Below are 6,368 nucleotides of genomic sequence, written 5' to 3' on the forward strand. Positions count from 1 at the left end.
GTTAACTTTATAGGTATAGGGCTGTGTAGTACTAATTAATTTATAAAGACCCTTAGTGCATGCTCAGCTGACTGACAGAGTCTCAATGAGAACATTTTATGATCTGGGTCGGATTGAAAGTTAAAAATAGGTATACTAGTGTATTTTACAAGGAATAGTTTACAGGTTTCAAGTTTCATAGGTCAACCTTCATAAAACATATATAAATTCCAACGTTTTACAATACTTCGCTGAAAATGGCTAATTTTGTCTTTCATATCGATAGCGGACTATGATAGCACTATGATTTACGTGTCTGACAACTGGATTTAAGTGTTTTCAATGAAATAATATGTATCTTTGATAAAAATTTCACTTGATATTTTTTTCCATTTTTATAGCTCATTTTATTCTTGCAGATTTTTACGTATCAGAGCTAATTGTGGCTGACAATCAATTACAATTTTGGGTGCAAAATCTTATGAGTTTTTTCAAGTTTCACGAAACTCAAACCTGTTTGCAATATTTGTAAATGCTTGGCCCTTATACTAAAAGAGAAATACAAAGAAATCTTTCACTGATGGTGTTTCTAGAATTATAAAGAAGGGCTCTTGCGTGGGAATAGATATGGACAATTGTATTAAAATCATCCAGCTGATATGTTTCCAACAGAAATACATTAAATTGACTTATATCCATGGAAACAAGGAAATAAAGATTCAGGGTTTATTTTTTCGATTTTTGTTAAATATTATATTCAAGTCATTCTAATAACAGCACCTCGGAGATCCACCGAACAAGGAACACGATGTGAGGCTCACAGAGAGGACCAGGACCAGGACATACAGTGAGTTATTTTTATTGTTTATAGATCATAGTTTCTGCTCTGACTATCTCTTGACATCCAATGTACGTAGTTTACATCCTAGTTTTATCGAAAAAAATATTTACAGCATAAATTACTATTACAGTGCATACGTAAATTATTAGAAATAAATATTTTAAAATAATTATTAAAAATAATAACGTCATCAAAAAATAACAGAAATTTTATGTTTGTTGATGCTTTCATTCCTTTTATATCGCGTATTAGGATGAATACTATGCAAATTGAAACCAACTGCTACGTTCTCCGTAAAAGAAACGGTAGGTTTTCTGTTATATTTCCGTTTAGGGCTGTTCATAAATCTTTCTGTACACAAAACGTAAATGTATAATCAGCTACAACGGTTTGCTACAAAATATCGAATGACGCTATGAATTTTGAATTAGGTTTACACAGTTGATACTAGCATATATTTGTTTACGAAAACCATTTTCCTATCAATGACTTACAGCGATCGTTTATTTGTTCTTCAGTATGCTAAATATTAACAGTAAGTTCAAAGTAGTGTTTATTATCTAACTAATATTAAAAACACCTAACTAAGTTATGTTGAAATGCTTAGATTTAATTCATTTACCTGTGAACAGATTAGCAACAAACAATAATTTAAATAATTTTTTTCTACTTTCGAGATTCTAGAACGCAAAGATAATTTTATAGGTCTAGTCTACTGCGGGATATGACTGTTGGAGTTTGTAAGGTTCGTCCCCTAAAAGTCAAAGGTTCTCGCCAGCATAGACATAAGGGTGAATCACCCCCGACCTACTTTGTTTGGAGAGGCTAGTTCAGAGCTGGCTTTCGCTTCTTACGAGGGGACATAGCTTAAGATTAGTGCTCTAAATTTTTCCTCGTGAATCTCGACAGGAGGCAGCCTGTTCCCCTAACCTTACTCATCTAGGATATCCTGTCACTCCGGAAGCAGCGCACTCCTATAGGACTAGTTGCAATGTTCGAAGCTTCTTGCCCTAAGATAACAACAAAAACATTTAAGTTTAACGGTAAATGTGGAGTTCAACATAAATATTCTATCCTAAATGTTTTTATTTTCTCATACAGCTCCTTAAAAAAATGTTCCTTACAAAAATATGTCTACATCGTACATTATCGATCATATACTTGAAAGAAAACAGAAGACAAACCGAATGAACTTGTGTGATGAATGGTTTTAAAATCTTCCAGTACTCTAATTGTACAAAAATTATTAATAAACTATAAAAAATCCAAATATTTTAAGACCCCTTCAAACATATCTGATAAAAAGTATAAGGATTACCAAGAGAATTATTTAAACAAATGTGTCTGAGAAACGTCTCCAGGAGGTTCTTTGGCATCTTGATATCAGTTCCTTCCTAGAACTGCACCGTGTTGAAGCTACATCGGTAAAACTAACCATTGTTTTTGAAACAAGACTTATGAATGAGTTAATTATTTACAATTTAAAGTGGTTTCTTTAACTATTCTTCATAAACAAAGCAATTTACATTCTAGCTTTGCGATAATTGATCTCAGCAACACAGTTAAACAGTCCCTATGTGATTGTAATAGGTTTAAAATAAGCAGGATATTAATCTTATTGAATTTTAATAAGAGTTTATTTTTATTTTACCTTTACCAACAAATAACTTTCGTATGTTACGTGGACGAACTGAAAGAACTTGTGATTCATAGTTTTAAATCCCTTCAGTATTGGAAGTGTACAGAAAGAATCAGTTTACAATTATTATCGCTGTTAAAGAACTCAGACGTTTTACGATCCGTTCATAGATATTTTATAAAACGTGTAAAGAGTAAAACAAGAGAATTATTTACTGAAATTCGTCTGTGATACATCTTTCGAGCATTTTGTATTAGTGTAAATATTGAAAATAATTTAAAATTAGCGAATTTAAGCTGACTTCGGAATTAAAATTCATAACGTATTGTGTTAATTTATTTGAACTCAATCATTTCTAAAACGGTATTGTATATATTTGAGGAGAAATATGGTCTATTTCTTTAAATTTATCAACTAGTTGATGAGATTACAACCAGAGCTCTCTTCCACTTTACAAGAGATTACAAATGTCCGAGTAAAATTATATAGTTGTAGAAACAACCTTTTACATCCATTTTCGCCTGTAAATATTTAATTCACTATTAATTGTAGTTTAACTATGTAGAAAGTTCAAATATGTCATATTTTAAAATAATACCAGATCTAGTTATTATAAAACTTAAAAAAAACCCGAGACTGTTATTATTTGGGTATATTAATATTAACAGTAATAGATATTCGGTAAAGGAAATTCACTCCAAAAACAGGTGGGAAAAGTCTAAATATTTGTTAAGAAATGACGAGCTATCTAAACTTAGAGGTGTTACAGTTTTTACCCAGATGCCGGGGTAACTGAAGCTCTGGAAGTTACGCTCACAATTTACTTTACACTTAAAAAATGCTAGTATAGATTGCTATTAAATGTTTTCTGACATTATTGGTTTAGCCCAATAATTTTATACACTAGAAACTGTATTTTATACGTAAAAATGTAAACATCTATTATCATTGAAATTATAGAATTTAAAGCGTGAACATGATTTTTATCTAGCCTTAAACAATTCCTATTGGTAACTAACTATGGTGATTCGTCCTTTTGAATATGTAAATAATATATACTATGTTAAATACATACTATATTCAATTATTTACTCTACTTTAAAGCTATATCAAACTTGATTCCTATTAATCTACAAAATTGTAATCGTCCATGAATGCTATTATACAGCCTGTTACAAATCTCTTTTGCACTGAGCATAAGCTTTTAAAATATGAATGGATGAACATAAATTGTGGATTTATTTTTACATACTAGTAGTATAAACTCTAGATTTAGAATTAAGGAACATTTAAAATTATACTGGCCATTAATTCACATATACTAAATATGTGTTTTGTTAATTTTTTTAATTCAATAAAAAACACCTAATAACAAATTAGGAATTTTTTGAAATTTTTAACAATGCCGAATAGATTCTGATGTAGCTAATAATTGAAAAAAGCTTATAACAAAAATGTATTATTTAATCGACTAAAAAATAATATTTATTTAAACTTAAAATAAATAATGAATGTATCAACAAATGTAGTTTTAACACACTAATTGACTTAAATTACTATTTTTGTGTATTTAATTTACCTTAACCTAAAGACGAATTTTCTTAATTTGAAGTTTACATACGAATTATAAAAAACAACAAGTGTTATACGCAGTTTATTCTTCTAAAAATGTTTTTACATAATTGCAAAAATACATTTGTCTGTTCATGTGAGACGTTGTCTGACCTTTTCTTAACAACCATAATTATGGTAATATGTACTACCCCAAATTATCATAATGAGTTGAAATTAATTTGTGCTAACTAAAAATATGAACTATGCCTTATAGAATTATGTTAAATTATTGATTAAATAAATTAATTGATATAGCCGCTCAAAAGTTGAGTTCAGCTCAATTTCACCTTCCACTTAGTGTGCAGCACCTGAAATCTGATGCTACCAAAGATTTTGAATATGGAATCAACGTTCCTCCGAAGAGATATAAAAAATCTATGGATATATACAAGTTTTTAGAATCCAGTTTCTGCAATAAACGCTATATCAACTTTATTAAATCAAAATTATTCCTCATAATCTGTCAATAGTTAAATTGTAATTACAATACAATTGGATACCAAAAGTTATGTCGAATCAGTTATACTGATATCAGGTTACCCGTATCACAATTCTTTCATATAGGCATTAATTTAAAATTAAAATTAAATTTGTTCTTTTCATTCATTCACTACCAATTCCTTACCCTTTAATCCGAGATCATTCTAATGATTATAATGGTCTCCCAGTTTATTGGTAAAACTCATCTAAATTATAAAATGCTTATGGCGCTAAACAGCATGTCAAACTAGTTTTAAACGCGTTGAGTATCAGGAAGATTTTATATCAATTGGCAATCTGTTGATCAAATGGACCGCAGCCTGCGAGGACTCACAGTCCGGTAGTACCTCTGTCTGTAGTATGTGACTGTTGTATGGATGGGCCATTGTTCAATGGACTTTTGTCATACAGTATAATGATGTCTCCAGAATTTAGGATCTTAGAAAAGTGAACAGTTACAAACTTTTGAAAGCAGCCTGCACGGCTCTCTGAACTATAAAATTACACGGATGTGTTGGATGAAGTACACCACAAAGCCAGTCTATAAGTTAAGCGGGGAACAATCAAGCCATAGTAAGCCGTCTTCAGAACCTGAGTAGTGAAGTATTTGGCTAAGAACCTAAAAACATGAACCGCTGAGGTAAATTTGGAGCAGACGTGATCTACTCGAGCATTCAATACCAAGGGTCGACCTAAGTGAATTCCATGACACATGGCAATGTTCAGTCAATTTCATCTAGTGTGGTATTTGCCTACATTATGATTAGACCACAATCAATGCCACCGAGCTCAAATTAAACTTCAGAAATTGGCCTTTGAAGAGTTTGGATTTAGATTGAGGCTATAGAAATGTTGAACGCAGTTGTTGACACCAGTGAAGGCGTTTTGTTCCAAAATATAATTTTTAATTTTGACGAAGCAGAGTTGCACAACTGTACCATGCGTCAGCGATGAATTTTTGTGACACAAAAATCAGAAGGAGAATGGGACTCAGAATAGATACTTTAGGGAAACAAAAGCATATCTTAATGGGAATTGAAATATAGTTTTAAATTTGGATTACTTCATTTATTTGAATTAGAAATTAAACCAAGCCACAAGAGAGGCTTACCTCGATTTTTATAATATTCTAGATTGCCAGTAGTATGAAGTGGTCGAAGCGATCAAAACCTAGAAACAAACCCACTGCACTATTTCGACCTCTCTGCCCATCCACAATCATATCGGCAAGACTTACGATTGCGTATACCGTAGGTTTACACTTTATAAATCTAAACTAGTCGTTCAAGAGGTGATAGCGTATGTTTAAAAATTTAATAATTTGCATTAAAATTTGTTTTTTACTATATTGCTTACAGAGGAAACTGATGAAAATTAGTAAAATTAATTGGTTACAAGGTATAAGGACTTCGTTGCTATTTGCTTCTACCATAGTTCATGTATTTTAACTAGATTTTATCCTCGGCTTGAGAGTTTCACAGTTTTATGGCATATTTTATGAGGCATGTATACAAGAGTTAAACAATTAAGGTCAAATTACGTATCTCGATGTAAATAAAAATCAAGAAGTGTAAAATAAATTTCACCGTCACCTTCCAAATAATTGTCTAAGGTATTAGGATTTTAGGATGTTTTATAAACCAACAAATACATTCAGTTCGAGTTATTGTAAAACGTAACCTGTCTTGTGTTAGTGGACTACGCTTAATTCTACAAAACTGGGTTCAATTCTGGTAATATGCTCAAGTAGAACTTAGGTATATTTGTCATACCTGCAGCTAACAAATGATAGACACACACAGTATCATTGTTAGG

This window comes from Homalodisca vitripennis, unplaced genomic scaffold (genome assembly GCF_021130785.1).
Source record: "Homalodisca vitripennis isolate AUS2020 unplaced genomic scaffold, UT_GWSS_2.1 ScUCBcl_818;HRSCAF=3603, whole genome shotgun sequence".
Classification (NCBI taxonomy): domain Eukaryota; kingdom Metazoa; phylum Arthropoda; class Insecta; order Hemiptera; family Cicadellidae; genus Homalodisca; species Homalodisca vitripennis.